Genomic DNA, 17980 nt, shown 5'->3' with positions numbered 1-17980 from the left:
CATTTAGGGTTAGAGTCGGGAGTCGGGAGGCTTTTAGGGTTAGGGTTAGAGTCGGGAGGCATTTAGGGTTAGGGTTAGAGGTGTGTAGTGGTATCTCAGAGTTGTTTTAATTTTCATTTCTCTGATCAATGGTGATTTGGAGGATCTTTTCATGTGACTACAAATAGTTTCAATTTCTTCATCTGAAAATTGTTCATATCTTTTGACCATTTATCAATTGGAGAATGGCTTGAATTCTTATCAAGTTGAGTCAATTCCCTATATATTTTAAAATGAGGCCTTTATTAGAACCTTTGAATATAAAAATGTTTTCCCAGTTTATTGCTTCCCTTGTAATCTTCTCTGTATTAATTTTGTTTGTACAAAAACTTTTTAACTTAATATAATCAAAATTATCTATTTTGTGATCAATAAAGATCTTGAGTTCTTCTTTGAATTGACAAATTCCTTCCTCCTCCACAGATCTGAGAGGAAAACTATCCTATGTTCTTTTAAAATGTTTATAATATCATTCTTTATGTCCAAATCATGAACTCATTTCGACCTTATCTTGGAATATGGTGTTATGTGTGAGTCAATGCCTAGTTTCTGCCATGTTAGTCTCCAGTTTTCCCAGCAGTTTTTGTCAAATAGTGAATTCTTATCCCCAAAGCTGGGGTTTTTGGATTTATCAAACACTAGATTTCTATAGTCATTGATTATTTTGTTCTGTGATCCTAAGCTACTCTACTGATCAACTGCTCTGTTTCTTAGCCAGTACAAAATAGTTTTGGTGATCATTGCTTTATAATGTAGTTTTTAGATCAGATACAACTAGGCTACCTTCATTTGCTTTTTTTTTTTTTTTTCATCAATTCCCTTGAAATTCTTGACATTTTATTCTTCCAGATGAATTTTGCTGTTATTATTTCTAGTCAGTAAAATAGTTTCTTGAGAGTTTGATTTGTATAGTACTAAATAAGTAGATTAGTTTAGGTAGTATTGTCATCTTTATTATATTCACTTGACCTATCCAAGTGCACTTGATATTTTTCCAATTGTTTAAATCTGACTTTATTTGTGTGGAAAATGTTTTGTAGTTTTAGAGATGGGTCAGACAAGTGACTCAAACTTAGTCTCTTAAAAAACTCAGTGATTTTGTAAATGCTTAGCATCTGACTGTCTTTATACTTTTCTAAGTTTCACATCTTCCTCTTTGTATTCTTGAAAATATCAGCTGTTTCAAAGGATTATAATCCATTTCCTTTTAATTTTGGTATGTTTTAGCTACATGTTCTATAAAATAATATTTTATTTGTTCCTAAAACCTCTCACAAGAGCTTTAATATTGAGACAAGAATTTGCATTTGAATGGCACCAGGAACAATTTGCTCTCCAAGAGATACTTAGTAATTTCAAAATCTTTGTTAATAGATAATATCAATGAATTATTCTTTGATTACCAATTTATCCAAGAATCTGACATCTTATAATCTTTTTAGTATGACTAAGCTTGTCATATTCAGTGGTATCACTTAGTTTCCACAATCCCTTACTGTAATTATTACAAATTTTTTGCAAAGATATAGGATTCTCTAAAAGGAGATAGGATCCATCTTGCTTTAGATAAGCCTTTAATGACCTAACTAATACATATGACCTGCTTCTAGTGGGCCACAAGTCCAATGAAGTGGGTGATGTAAGTTTATTGATATACTCATTTTGTAGACAAAGCAATTGAGGTTCTGAAAATTTAAGTGATTCATTCTTGATCACACAACTTGTTAGTTTCAAAGTTGAGAATTACAATCAGATCCTCTGTCCTGGTTTTTAGAACACCATACTGCCATGTGCAGCTCAAATGTCATTTTATACATTTACTAACTGTGTGGCTATGGATAAATGAATTAACCTCTGTTTACCTCAATTTTTTCTTCTGTAAAAATGGAATAATAGGGTTGTAAAAATCAAATAAGATAATAGTTGTAAAGTGCTTAATGCAGTGTTCTAGGACATAGTAAGTATTATATAAAGATTAGCTATTATTATTACCTTGTAGCTTTGTAAGTGAACATGAGTCAACAAAAAATATTTAAGAATCAAGGGAAGGAATGAAGGAGGGCTGGATATGCAGGTGACAGTAGATGTTGTTGTTTGTCCCTGATTCTCTAAGAGGACCATGACTTCAGAGGGGATACCATGGCCTGCAAATGAGTTGGATTTAAGTAAGGGTGAGCTTTGCAACATCACCCAGTTTCATTCTCTCCCCCAGAATCCTCTGGATCCAATGCAAGATATAGATCACAATGAACAGACATGACCCTCAGATATGTAAGGAGTGACATTCGATAACTCTTTCAATAGGATAAGCATTCATCAACCTCAAGCACTTTTATTAATTTTCTAATTTCTGAAATATTCAATTATTTTGGCTATGAGTGAATTGGCTTTAAAGTCAGGAAGAATTAGCTTGAAAACCTGCCTCTCATGCATATTAGTTGTGTGACTCTGGGAAGACCACTTAACCTCGCAGTGTCCAGGAATTCCCTAAGATTAGTATTTATTGATAGAGAAAGATCAACTCAGATCAATTAAAAAAAAAACAGCTATTCTTAGGAGTTCTTGCTAATAATGAAATCAAGGGTTATGCCCTTTCCCTTAAATAAGAGCTTCTTTAGACTTTATCCAAAAGCTATGAAGATCAAGGTACTATAGATTTAGAGCTGAAATGGACCTCAGTACTTGTTTATTTATTTCCCCCTTTTTTTTAACAAGTGAGGAAAGTAAGACTCAGAGAATTTAAATGATTTCCCAAAAATAATACAGGTCAAGAATTAGCTAAGCTGGAATCCTATATGAGGCCCTACACCTCCATATAATCCCTATCCATAATCACCTACCATAATCCCTCCAGGAAGGCATAATAAGATGCTAGTACACCAAAAAAAAAAAAAAAAAAAAAAAAAAAAAAAAAAAAAAAAAAATCTGGAGATCTTAAGAGGTTGTATGAATAAACAGTGATCCAGCAACCTTGAAAGCTAATGAAGCAAAATTTGAGATTACAAAAGGTATAGCCTTTAGGAATGAGGAAACTATAGTCTGCTATACTTAGCATTGGTCTGGAATGTAATATTCAATTTTAAGTGACATGTTCATAAGATAGAAAAGAGAAGGAGGGAAAAAAAATGAATGGTAAAAGCTTTAATGAGAACTCCATGGTTGGCCTGGAGAAAAGGAAGTTTGAATACAGGAGAGAACATTGGTATTCTTCAGCTATTTGAAAGATTGCCACTTATTAAGATGCTTTTTTTTTCTGTTTGTATTGAAGAGAGAATTAAAAGCAATAGATGGTGTAATGGGCCAGAACTCTGTACTTGAAACCAGGATTCTTACATGGTGTTAAGTCAGTGGAATTGACAAGATAGTGGTTATGTAGTTTAGCATGGTGCTTAATAGTTCTCTAGTTCAGTACATGTACTTAGTACTTACTATAGTTCCATAAGATTGACACCTATGATGATGTAATTATAATAGAGTATATAAGAGACAACAAGGACTGGAGTAGAGACAGTCACTTCCATGTCCCAATACTGTATGGCTGGCCTGTCCACCTTCATTTCTCCACTGAAAGCAAGTCCCATCTGAAGGCCTCCAGAAAATTAGCCCAGCCCCAGGCAAGGAGACAATAAAGAATTTGGACTTTATCCCTGGCTATTCTCATGGTGATTACTCTGCTGAAATGAAGGCTGGTCTAAAGACCTCCAGAAAACCAATCATAACATTATAAGGTGGAAGTAGGAAAGCCTTGAGGGAAAAAAGAAAAACCTCGACAATTAGAGATATCCACAAGTATAACAGGTTGACACATTACAAGTCAGTAGGTTTCCCTCATGGGGATTCTTCAAGCAAAGGATGGTTGTCCACTCATTGAATATGTTTGAAAGCAGGGTTTTTTAATCTGAGGGGTGTAAATTTTTAGAAGAAAATATTTTGATTCTATTTTATTTCTATTATATTTCCTTATAATTAATTTCTTGTCATCCTGTTTGGTTTTTTTTTTTTTTCATTTTCAAATACTGTTCTGAAAAAGATGCTAGTCTTCACCTAATTGTTAAAGATCCCTTTTATCTCTGAAATTCTGTGCCTAATCTTATGATGAAAAATTTCATTTATATAGAAGCATTCATGTTTAGTCATTTTTCAGTTCTGTCTGATTTTTAAGTGACCCCATTTAGGGATTTCTCAATAATACTAAATGGAATGTTTTCCATTTCCTTCTCCAACTCATTTCACAGATGAAGAAACTGAGGCAAAGAGGATTAAATGGTTCAGGTAGTGAAGGTCACACTGCTAGAAAATGTTGGAGGTCTTCCTGCCCCCAGAAATGGTGATCCATCTACTGTGATACTGAGCTGCCCTTATTCAATGGCACATTTCTGATCATATCCAGATTTAAATCAGTATCTGATATAATTTAAATTTAATCTGAGTGCTAGTTCTGTCATTTTGGTCACTGGAATTTCCCTAATTCTGTGATCATAATAGGTTTCTGCAAAGGAAAAAGGGTTTGTGATATATTGATTTTATTATCTAGTGACATTTTTAAATAATAGTTTTTACTTTCAAGATATATGCAAAGATAGTTTTCAACATTCACCCATGCAAAATCTTGTGTTCCAAATTTTTCTCCTTCTCTTCCTTCTAGCCCCAATCCTAAAAGCAAGTAATACAATATATGTTAAATGTGCAGTTCCTCTATACATATTTCCATAATTAATATTCTGTACAAGAAAAATCCTATCAAAAAGGAAAAAAATGAGAAAGAAAACAAAAAGCAAGCAAACATCAGTAAAAGCTAAAAATACTATCTTGTGATCCACATGCAGTCCCCATAGTCCTCTCTCTGGGTGCAGATGGCTCTCTCCATCAAAAGTTTATTGGAATTGGCCTAAATCACTACATTGCTGAGAAGAGCCAAGTCTATCACAGCTGATCATCATATAATCTTGATATTGCTGCATACAATGTTCTCTTGGTTCTATCACTTCACTCAGCATTGGTTCATGTAAATCTTTCCAGACCTCTCTGAAACCATCCTGTTGATCGTTTTTATAGAACAATAATATTCCATAACATTCATAAACCAAAACTTGTTCAGCCATTCTCTACCTGATGGGCATCTACTCAGTTTCCAGTTCCTTGCCACTGCAAAAAGGGCTGCTACAAAAATATTTGCACATGTGGGTCCTGTGGTGATACATTTTTTTAAAGGAATATTTTTTTTGGTAGCAGATGCATCATTCCTGTGTCATGGAAGATCTGGACAATTTAATTGCTCCTGGTTCAAATCATTTTTGTTCCAAATTCAAGGATTCTAGGCAACATAGTTATAATGCAAATACATGGTTCTAATTACATTATATAGGTTGGAGTCATGTCAAATATAGATGTCATATAACATATAGAGCATAATGATATAACTTATCATTCATAACATTTCTTGAATTTCATACGCTTTTGTTTAGAGATATTTCTCTTCATGCTCTCTTCTTTGGCTTCCTGGTGCTTTTTGTGTATCTGGTTGAAGTCTGGGTCATAGAGAGATTCAGAAGAAATCTGTGACTGACAAAAGGGGGAACAGCCAGCACATGGAGGAAACAGGCATTGCAAGAGACATTCTCTGTACCCCAGCCAGGAGGAGTGTAAAAGATTGACTGCCACATTTGCAGTCAGTAAAAAAGAAGAAATAAATGTGACAGGGAAAAAGAATTGAGGCTTCACAATTCTCCCTACAGAAGCAAGCCATGATTCCTTTTGGAAAGCAGAGCAATAACAAGAATCAGCCAAGTAGATGATAGTGAACAAGCCATGAACCATCATCCTTTTAAAAGAAAAAAAGCATTCCTTAAAGGAATGAGGCACACTAGGTGATCCTTGGTGCCTGGAAAAGGACCTACTAGACTTTACAGGGAGCACCAAGCCTGAAGAGCAACAATAATTGATTAGTTAATGGATAAACTCACTATATATACTGTGTGACAGGGCACTGTTCTAGGCACCAAGGAGAAAAGGAAAAAGCAGTGAAGTCCGTGTCATTAAGAAGCTTACAGCCTACATGGGGAGATAGCAGATACCCATAGAAGCCTCTGCAGAATAACCACATCCAAAATAAACACTGTGTTAGGGGAGGGACTGGTGACTGTGGGATCAAGGAAGGCATCATATAGAAGGTGACTGTGGCCATGTGACAGAGATGGAGCAGAGAAACAAGGGCATTTATTTGTGAGGCCAAAGCAGGTCTAAATCTGATGAAGCTGAAGGACAGATTCCCTAAGATATGCACAGGTTTGTTCTTTTTGAGGAGAGAGGAGTCTTTATCTTTGCTAACCCATCTTTTGGAGCTCTTGATCTTCCTTTCTGGTAGTTTAGTCTTTTTCATGAGTTTATTATTCCTTTTCTCTCTTACCTAGTTGTTTGATCCCTTCTCCCTGTTCCTCTTCCTCTTTTCCCCTTGCCTTCCATCTCTTTCTCTATTTCTATTCCTGCATCCCTCTCTTTCTGTCTTGTCGTTGTGTCTCTTTACCTGTCTCTTTCTCTTATGGCTGTCTCTCATTCTTTCTATCTGTATCTTCTTTGTTTCTGTATCTTTTTCTCTCCACTGTCTGGCTCTCTGTGTCTATCTTTCTGTTTCTGTATCTCTAGCTCTCCTATCTGAATCACTCAATGTTTTACTCTATTTCTCTCTCTCAGTCTGTCTCTTTCTCTCTGTGTCTCTCTTTGTGTTTCTCTCTGGCTCTCTCTCTCTTGTTGAATGTTCTTAGACAATAGCTTTTCAGTGTCATAGACAATTCACTAATACTTCTAGATGCAGAGCAGGTACAAAGCTCTTTGTCTGCACCTTAGTACCATCCCCCTATCTACTCCTGAAATATGTCTAGTTTCTTCATTCTCCCTCTCAGAAACCCTAGTTTCCCTCAAGACTGAGCACAACAGAACCAATGGGAACAGTCTCCCCAAAGTATTGTAAATATGATCGCCTGTGAAAGACATGGCTACTCTGTCTAAGATAATGATCTAAAATAATTCTATGGGAACCATGATGAAAAATGCTGTCCATCTCGAGAAAGAGAATTGATGAACTCTAAGAGTTCATTTAAAAGCATATTTTAAAAATCTTTCTTTCTTTTTTTCTTTTTGTGTGTGTGTTTTATTTTCTTTTGCAACATGTCTAATATGGAAATGTTTTTTATCACCTCACTTGTGTAATCAAAATATTGTTTTTTAAGGGTTGGGGAAGGTTGAGAGGGAGGGTATATTTTTTAAAATAAATTTTAAGAATTATTATATATAACTGGAAAATAATGAAATAAAATATATTTTTTAAAAAGACTGAGCTCAAGTCCCTTCTCCCAGATGAAGCTCTTCCTAATTTCCCCAGTATATGTTACTCCTTCTCAAACTTAAATTGAATTCTTTCCTATGTAATGTATATCCCAATATATGTATGCTTTGTCACCTCATTGGAATGTAAACCCTTGAGGATAAGCAGTATTTTATTTGAGTTACAGGCACATGGCATGTCCTCAATGAATTCTCATTGATGACTCAATGACTACTTGATTGCTAGAGGAAATATTCTTACCAGATCTTGTGTGACCTTGGGCAAGTTATTTCTTCTAAATCCTAAACTAATTTATAAAATGAAGAGATTGGACTAGACAGTCTTTAAGACTTATGTCAAGTTCAGGACCTACCATCTTAATGATGTATTTTAAACCTAGTTGCTTTTTGCCATCCATGTCTTCATAACTGAGTTATAGGGGTGGAAAATCAATGGAATTCTGTATAGGCAAGAGGAACTTTAATATTTGGAATTGTTCTTTGTCCTTCCTTCTCAAAGAAGATTCTGAAGTCAGTACAGTGGTATCATGACTTGTAAGTAGGTTGAATTTAAGTGAGACAAGGCAAAATCACCAGCCTCGCTCTCTCCTTACAACCATTTGGGTACAGTGTCAGGATATAGATCAGGATGACCTGATGGCCTCAGGTACAGGGAGAAGCATTGTACTTTTAAAGACTTTTAAACTTTTCCTAGGTCTCAGTTTGTCTAAGGCAACATCAGTGTAGTGAAAAGGAATAGGTAAGAACTGAGGCAAAGAATGGTCTCTTTTACTTATTAAAAAATAATTAGGGGTAGCTAGATGGCACAGTGCATACAGAGCTAGTCCTAGAGTCAGGAGAACTTGAGTTCAAGCCAGGTCTCTCTGATGTCTATAGGAAAGAAAGTGGAATAGACAACTCTGTGCAACTCTGCCCTCTTAGATCCAATTCCCACACATAATGATATGTAATGTTTGGGCTAGCTCTCTGGAGGACCTTGGGATCAGCCCAAGTCCTTGATCTTAGTAGAGAAGTGATGAAGGCAAGACAGCCACCAGGAGGCTGGTCAAAGATGAAATGTCCCATTTCTAGTCCTTTTCAGCCCTTAAATACATTGGTATGATTATATCACTACAGCACACTATGTATGTGTGAACTAGAGAACTGTTACATCACCATGCTAAGAACTAAGTTTATGTAAACTAAAGCACCATCATGTCATCAATTCAACTGAGTGAACACCTGTTGTAAGTATCCTTGTTTCAAGTATACTTCTCCAAAGTTTCAGTCCTCTACAATAACATAACACCATGATGTTATTGGTTCTCTTTGATTATTAAGGACAAAAAAAAAAAAAAAAAACAACATAAGAAACAAGGGACTCCTAAAGGTAGAAATGAAGATATGAATGATTCCAGACATGGGAAATGGCCAGAGTAAAAGGATGGAAATGGAAAATGAAGTATTTTGTTTAAAAATAAGCAAGAAAGCCGTAATGTGATTACAGATTTAAAAGCACCTTGACAATATTTAAGGCATTAAACTAGAAATTTAAAACAAAAACAAATCTTTTGGCTGGAGGAAAAATCGATTCCCCAGAAGTTTAGAGCATAGCCTCAGAATTCTGGAGAAAAGCTAAAGCAGGTCCTGGGGAAGGAGCATCTGAGGGTTGTGATCTAGGAATAGTTACACTAGGCAGTGGAATCAGAGAACACCATGAGATGAGGCATAGGGACAGTAGTAATCTGGGGGAAAACAAAAATGGTTCCCTTAGAGAATATCTTCCATTTTTTTCACTTGACTCTGGATTCTCAGCAAGGTCTTGATCTACTTGACATCTGCTTAAACATTGAGGATTTGTGTCTTAAAGCTCAGAGATATTCAGTGACCCCCTAACTGAGAAGCAATAAGGTCAGTTTTATGGCTCAGCAAATAGAGTACTAGGCTTGGAGTCAGAAAGACCTGAGTTCAAATCCAGCCTCAGGTACTTACTAGCTGAGTGGTCCTAGGCAAGTCACTTAAGTCCTGTTTGCTTTAATCCAGTAGATAAAGAAGTGGCAACCCACTCCATTATCATGGACTTCATGTACAGCATTGATTTGCTATGGTCCATGGGGTCACAAAGAGTTGGACATGATTGAATAAAATGTATAAATAAATATAGAAGCCTTTGACTCCTGATTCTCTATCTTGGCTTTTAATTTCAAGGAATTTCTCAAAATATGAGATGAAAAGTTGTTCAGGAAAACAGGCTATTTTTTGGTCCAAGAAATTGGCCTCTCCTTCTAAAAATAGCAATTGTGTTTTCAGCACATGAGTTTAGAGCATATGTGTCAGCCACTTTGATGAGTGTGTCAATAATCTATGCATTAAAGAGTCCCATGGGTGTCATTGACATGAAAGCATAACAACTTTGGAGCTTATATCTGCCTGTGTCAATAACACATAAATTTGTATGATAAAATAGAATGACTCTATAGGAACCATTAGTGTTAAAGAGGCAGACAAGATGCATTTTACAAGTTCTTTAGTGTTTACAAGATAAACCATAATGGCAAAAGAATCAGTCAGAGAAAGGTCCACAAATGTGGAGCAGAATTATAAATAAAGCTAAGAGTAGTCAGATTGCCAAGTGGGTAAATAGCACCTAACTCTATCCCTAATGCCAATGAAATCATTTCTGCTTTTATTTAGAAGCTTTTAAATGCATATTTAATTTTATTTTCATTAGATTCTCAATGCTCAGACACTATACATTGACTTATATACATATACATTAAAGAAAAGTAGTATATGCGTGTGTTGTGGTCCTTTTTTGAGAACCTTCATTGTCAACAATTATGGCATTAAAAATTATCTCAGGGCGGCTAGGTGGTGTAGTGAATAGAACACCAGCCCTGAATTCAGGAGGACCTGAGTTCAAATCTGGCCTCACACACTTAATACTTCTAGCTGTGTGACCCTGGGCAAGTCGCTTAACCCCAATTGCTTCAGAAAAAAAAAAAAAAAAGTTATCTCAAAGAAAGTATCATTTGTTTAATGGCAAAACCTGAAAGCATAGTAAGTCCCTAAAGAGATGACAGCACAAATAGAGGTTAATTATATATAGTTAATACGGGATTTATACCCCAAAGACATACTAAAGAAGGGAAAGGGACCTGTATGTGCCAAAATGTTTGTGGCAGCCCTGTTTGTAGTGGCTAGAAGCTGGAAACTGAGTGGATGCCCATCAATTGGAGAATGGTTGGGTAAATTGTGGTATATGAATGTTATGGAATATTATTGTTCTGTAAGAAATGACTGGCAGGATGAATATAGAGAGGCTTGGAGAGACTTACATGAATTGATGCTGAGTGAAATGAGCAGAACCAGGAGATCATTATATACTTCAACAACGATACTGTATGAAGATGTATTCTGATGGAAGTGGATTCATTTGACAAAGAGATTCAATTTCAATTGATCAATGATGGACAGAAGCAGCTACACCCAAAGAAAGAACACTGGGAAATGAATGTAAACTGTTTTCATTTTTGTCTTTCTTCCCAGGTTATTTTTACCTTCTGAATCCAATTCTTCCTGTGCAACAAGAGAACTGTTTAGTTCTGCACACATATATTGTATCTAGGATATACTGCGACATATTCAACATATATAGGACTGCTTGCCATCTAGGGGAGGGAGTGGAAGGAGAGAGGGGAAAAATTGGAAAAGAAGTGAGTGCAAGGGATAATGTTGTAAAAAATTATTCTGGCATGGGTTCTGTCAATAAAAAGTTATAATAAAAAAAGAAATAGAAAAGCTTAAAAGAAAAAAAAACTATATATAGTTAAGTCATGAAAACACTAACATTGAAAATTGCAGCATCTCAGATTTAGAAAGGACTTGGTATATCATTTGGTCTAACTTCCAAGCAGAAGAATAATGTCTTCTACAATTCCCCAGATAAGTGGCCATTTTCTAGGGAGTCCACTATTTTGGGGGGCACTTTATTCTAATATGTAATAGATGTCATAATTGGGAAGTTTTTACCTTATATTAAATATCCAACAATATCTATTTGGAAAATCAATACATAGTTCCTGGAAACAGACAACTATTCCTCTTCTATATGATAGCCTTTCAAATATTTGAAGTCAGATTTCTACCCTGTCCAACATACACAAATACACACACACACACACACACACACACACACAGCTCTATTAAATTGTTGTTCACTTAATCCTTTGCCATCTTTTGTGGTACTACTATTACACATTTCCCACTCTGTCTTGGGAGATCTCAAATTGTATGCCCACAAACTCAACGTATCCACAACATAATTAATTATTCTTCTCACCAAAATGCCCCTTTTCACTTTATGAACTGCCCTATTATTGTCAAAGTGAGCACCTTTATCCCAGTCACCTTGTCTTTCAAGATTAACATCATCCTCGACTTTCCCCTCTCTCTCACTTTACATATACAGTTCACCACATCATTGATGTTTCTACATTCATATTGTTTCTCTTGTATGTTGCTTGATTTCCACTCAGGATGCATCCTACTTGTAAAGTCCATATCATCTATTGTCTGGACTATCGTCAAGAAATATCCTTCAAAATGATCTTTCTGACTCAAGTCTCTCCCCTTTTCCCATTCAACTACCAAGATGATTTCTTTGTAAACATGGGCCTAATTATGCTGCCTTTCTATCCAATCAGATCCACTGGTTCTTATTTTTTTCTACCATCAAATATAAAATCTTCTTTTGCAATATTTATGACTTCTAATAAACATCTTACACAACATATCAAAACTGAACTTATTAAATTTCTCTCAAACCCTACCTTCCTTTTTGTTGGTAAGGGCACATGGCATCCTTCTAATCTCCCATTCTTACAGTCTAGGTGTTTTCCTGGATTCCTCATTATCTCCTAGCTCTCCATATCTAATCTATTGTCACAGCTTGTCGATTTCACATTTGCATCATCTTGTGAATATGCCACTTTCCCTGTCTGACCAACCCCTGATTGCAGGATCTCATAGCATCATACCTGATCTATTACAATAGCCTATCAATCTTTTGTCCACAAGCCTCTCTTTTTCCAGCCCATAATATATTTCCCTAAAATGCTGTTCTATGTCAGTAAACATCAGGAACTCCCTATCATATATAGTTTCAAAATAAAATCCTCTTTTTCATTTTTCATTCAGTTTTATAATCTAGCTTCTACTGTCCCACCACCACCTTTCCAGCCTTGTTAAACCTTGTTCTGCTCCTTTGCTCATTCTCTGACCTAGTCACTGTTCTTGGAACAAGATATCCTCACTGTCATGTCTGAGCTTTTTCATTGGTTCTCCTCTATGCCTGGGATGTTTACCTTTCTTTTCTCTGATTCCTTGACTCACTTCATAATTCATCTAAAATCCTACTTTCTATGGAACCATTTCTCCAATATTTCTTAATTCTGGTGCCTTTCTTCTGCTGATTAATTCCAGTATATCTCATAAAATGTTTATTTGTACATGATTGTTTGAATGTTGTCTTTCCCATAAGATATGAGGTTCTCAAAGATAGAGACTGTCTTTTGCCTTTCTTTGTAATGAACTCTCACAAATGATAGTCAATAAGCATTTATTAAGGGCCTAACTAACTTCAGGATCCACTCAGTCTTAAGAAGATGTTTATCACAGACTTACTCAGTTGCACTGGTCTACTTAACACTCCTGGAAATGTACAATTAATTGGCGTACTATTTAGAGCACTGGACTTGCAATCAGAAATACTTGTTTCCCTGAGTTCAAATCCAGCCTCAAACACATATCAGCTGTGAGAAGCTGGGCAAATCATTTCACTCTGTCTCAGTTTTTTTCATCTGTAAAATGAGCTAGAAAAGGAAATGGAAAATCACTCCAATATTATTTGCCAAGAAAACTTCAAAAGGAGTCACAAAAAGTTGGATATAAATGAAAAATGACTGAACAGCAACAAGGGATATGAACAGGCAGTTTTTCAAAGAAAAAATAAAATACAATTGATAGGACTGAACAAGAAGATCCCATTTTCTTGTTTATTTTTTGGTTGTTCTCCATGATAGGATGCCTTCTCTCCTTACTTCAATTTCTTTGCCTCTTTTAAGAATTAGATCATATCAATTCTGATGGATGTGGCTCTCTTCAACAATGAGATGATTCCAATTGTTCAGTGATGAAGAGAGCCATCGATATACCCAGAGAGAGGACCATGGAACTGAAGTGTGGACCACAGCATAGCATTGTCACTCTTTTTGTTGTTGTTATTTGCTTGCATTTTATTTTGCTTTTTTTTTTACTGGTTTAATGTGATTTTTCTTGTGCAGCACAATAATTATATAAATATGTATGCACACATAATATTTAACATATATTTCTACAATGCTTAACATATATTGGACTACTATTGTAAATGATAACAACAAAAAAAGAATTAGATCATATATTCCTTTCTTCTGGAGCCCTTTCCTAATCCTCACAGTGAGAAATGCCTCCCTTTTCAATTACCTTAATATTTCCTCTGCAAATATCTTATCTCTATGTATTTATTTATAAAAATATGAACTTCTTAGCAACAGGAGTTACTTTTTGCCTTTCTTTGTGTCTCAAATTGATTGTCACACTTGTTTGTACATGTACATAGTAGGGACTTAATAAATATTTGAAGAATGACTGCACATATTGTCTGTCTTCTTATATTACAGCTTATTAACACCATTTCTAAAATGTGACAGAATGAAAAAAACCTTCCACATGTAACTTGACCAAATCAAAATTGGGATTATTACTTCCCTGGTACCTTCTACTACAGTGAAGTGGTTGATAACTTATATTCCCAGTGTTAGTAAAATATCCAATCAGTCAGTCAGTCAGTCAATAAATATCTCTTAAGCACCCACTTTAAGCCAAGTACTGTGCCAAGCACTTGGGATCCAAAAAGAGTCAAAAGACAGTCCCTAACCTTATGTGAAAAGAACAAACTGATAGGTATAAATCAGTTGTATAGTTAACATATAGGAAATTATTAATAGAAGGAAAGAAATAAATTTAAGAGGAGTTGGGAAAGTCTTCAGGCTATGAAGGTCAAATTTCTGATTCTAAGACCAGAGTTTTTAACTGTCTTTCATCAATAAAAACATCTTCTGATTTATAATTATGATAATTCTAAGCAATGAATATTTAAAATTTTTCACTTTATTTTTCCAATTAACAATGAATGTTGTTTTCCCTCCCTCCTACCCATTCATATTGTAAAAGAAGGGGAAAAATGCAAAACTCAGCTAAGCAAATTGCCACACTGTTCACATCAATATCTGTATCTATATCTATCTATGATTTTTTGTGTCTAAAATCTATCACCTTTATGCTAGCATGTAAATAGAATGATTTATCATCAATCTTTTGGTGAGATGATCAGTCAGTGTGTTGAACAGAATTTTAAAATCTGTTAAAATTTTTTGTTTCCACAGATGAAATGTTTATATATTCATCAGCTCCTACAGGTCACAGAGAAGAGTAAAGATCACTTGTTTTATTGGTGCTAATATATGAGAAGAAAAAATTAATATTATCCAAATTGATAGTTACGTCTATAATACCTTATCCCAACTTTCAAACACAACTACAATATATGTGTACTTATTCAGTATTTAACCAAATACATTCACCAAAGGAAAATGCAAAGATAATGTTAGACAGATTAATGCCATCATCTTCATGGTTGAGTACCTTGGAAGGAATAAAAAAAGCTTACCATAAATATAAAGGGTTATTCATCAGAGGATTTTCTATTTAAATTAACAACATGTTAATGACATGATTTGTTTATTAGATTAGCAAAAACAGTTTTTTAATATTACCTTTTATGCTAAGGATTTATTCTTGAACTTGTACTGACAACCTGCTCTCAATTATGCAAGCCATATATTTATTGTTTCAAAGCCATTTTCTGTTGCCTAGACATAAATAATAATAAAATATTCAAGCTAAGCAATTTTTTCTTTTGTGCAATGAGTTTTCATTTTTATTAACTGTCTAAAGTTGACTCAGGAGATGATTAATGACATTATCTATGCACTGTGTCTAGAAAGTATGAGTATGGCTAGCTTCCCTGGTTATTCATATTGCCTAGGATAGTACAAGGCTCAAAAAATGGAAATCTAATTTTGACAAGCTTTGGAAAAATAATATCCTTTGTTCTATATGTCCCAAGTTTTAGTGAAAAGATCAATTAGCTGGCAAGCACTCATTAAGGGAATATTTTGTGCCAAATCCTGTGATAAACACTGGGAATAGAAATACAAATAAAAAACAAAGTCCCTACTTTCAAGGAACTTATGTTCTAATAAGGAAAGACAAAACATAAAAAGAAACTGAAAAACAGAGAGGGAAGGAAGTATTCCCAGAGGATAATGGCAAAGTCCAGAAAATGAAATTCAGTTGTTCTGCATTCTTTCTTAAAACTGAAATTCTAGAAAGAATTTACCAAATGAAGAAGAGACCAGGAGTGATAGAAGATAGAGCAATTAAAGTGTGGTGCTGAATTCTATAGAATAAAGGCTGTTTGTTCGGAAGTTTTAGAAAGGAAAATGTAATTTTACAAAGTTTTGAAAAAAAATTTTTTTACATAATGTTAGAGTTTTGGTGGGAACTTACTCTTCCAGTAGTATTCAGAGTCTGTTAAGTCATTCTAAGTTGGGAGACTTATGAATTTGATAGAACCAATCAGTGATTACTGATATCTGTTGTCTGAAAACCAGCCTAAATTTAAAGATAATTATTACCTAATTAGTCATAAGATGATGTTTTTTCATATTGGTATAGTTCTTTGAACATAATTGCTAAATAAATGTTATTTTCATTCTTTTCATTAATTTGGCAAATCTGAAAGAATATATTTTAAAATACAAAAGAATATAGTAAGAGGTAGTTAAGAGAATATCCATACTAACAAAATCACAGTTTCATTTCTGAAATAATCCAGACAAATTAAAGTTTAGAGGTTGCTTCCTGAGTCCCCAGTAGTGTATAGCTACAATAGATGATGGTTCATTTAATGAGACAAGAAATATGGAATTTGTACTCAGGCTTCCATATTAAATAAATTTAATAGCCAATCACAAACTATTAACAAACTCTTTTTGAAAATGTTTATTGGGGCCAAAGGATTCACTGTTGTATGTCATCTTTGTTACCCACGGTATGCTAAGAGGCAAACCTTAGGAGATATCAAAATCACCAAATATCAGTGTGGAAAGTCACATCAAAAGTTTACTTCAAATCCCATAATGAATGAAAATCTTCTCTAAAATAATTTCAGTAGTGGTCATGCAATCCATATTCCATTACACTGTTAAATACCACTAATTAGGGGAAATATTTCCTTACTTCAACGTAAATTTGCCTCTGCCTCTTCCACCAATTTTTTCTCTCTAGAAAAAAATTAATTGTTCTTCCAAATGAAAACCTTTCAAATATCTGAACATAGCTATCATATCTTCCACCCATTACTTGAGTCTTCTCTTCTTCAGCATAAACATTCCTCAAATGATTTTTGTTTGCCATGGTGATTGCAAAATTACCACATTCATTCATTTCTTGGTTCTGATCATATTCACATTATAAATCACATTAACAAAGTGGTAGGGGTATCTGTCTTTTTAGCTAAATTGTGTCATCTTTTGAAATATGCAAACTCCCACAACTTTCTTAGTGGATGTTGCAACATCCTTTTTCATCCCACTTTATGACAAAGAGTATCAACACAAAAACTTTAATGAGTTCAGCTTGATATTACTTTGGATAGAAAACAAGATGACAAGAAAATTTAATATTTTCCTTGAAGGTAACCAATTTTTTTTTTCTCCCATGGTAGAAATGAACATAAACACTGTCATGATTGGGAAAGACTATCACCATATACAGAGTTGTTGAAGTATCAACGCCGGTGACTCATTCTTGTTTTTAAGGCAGAAGGACTGGAAAGACATTAAACTTGGAGTTCAAATCCATCTCCTGAGTCATACAAGATGTAAAACTCTGAAACAGTTACTCTTTAGGTGTCTCAGTTTTCTCATCTGTAAAACAAAGGTCTGGCAGGATCTTAGGGTAGAGGTGTGAGCAAGTTCAATTGTTCTGGAAATCATTTCTGAAGTATGGTCAAAAAGTCACTAAAATACCTATGTCCAGTTACTTTTTAGTACCCCAAATAGTTCTATCTGTCAAAGTCATCAAAGAAACAAGAGGGGTGTGTGTGTGTGTGTGTGTGTGTGTGTGTGTGTGTGTGTGTGTATCTCAAACAGTATAGCATCTCTTTGTAGTGTTGAGAAAACTGGAAAAGAAAAGCATCACCTTTCAATTGGAGAATGGCTGAAGTGATGAAAAAAGGACTATTTCAGAAGAAATGCAAAAGAAATCCATGAATTAATGCAGAGTAAAATAAGCAGAACCAAGGAGAAAATTTTTAAAATTAGCAACAAGACTTAAGAATTATGATTATTGCAGTGACTGACCACAATTATGGAAACTGACATTGATGGATATTTTTCATCCTCTTAATAAGATGATATTGGACTCAGTGTTCTCATATATTCAAAAATGTTGA

At 34.6% G+C, this 17980-nt stretch overlaps 1 protein-coding gene across 1 annotated transcript in view; it reads left to right on the top strand.

Moving 5' to 3' along the window:
- Window positions 1–16252, top strand: part of LOC116419550 (translation initiation factor IF-2-like) — a 288497-nt gene extending 272245 nt beyond the window's left edge. Inside the window, exon 4 of the mRNA XM_031940250.1 lies at window positions 14847–16252. The gene's annotated coding sequence lies outside the window, so the exon portion shown is untranslated. The remainder of the gene's footprint in view (window positions 1–14846) is intronic.
- Window positions 16253–17980: the final 1728 nt, after the last annotated feature.

This window comes from Sarcophilus harrisii, chromosome 5 (assembly GCF_902635505.1).
Source record: "Sarcophilus harrisii chromosome 5, mSarHar1.11, whole genome shotgun sequence".
Classification (NCBI taxonomy): domain Eukaryota; kingdom Metazoa; phylum Chordata; class Mammalia; order Dasyuromorphia; family Dasyuridae; genus Sarcophilus; species Sarcophilus harrisii.
The sequence above is the reverse complement of the archived record's forward strand: the minus strand, read 5'-3'. Positions and strand labels throughout refer to the sequence as shown.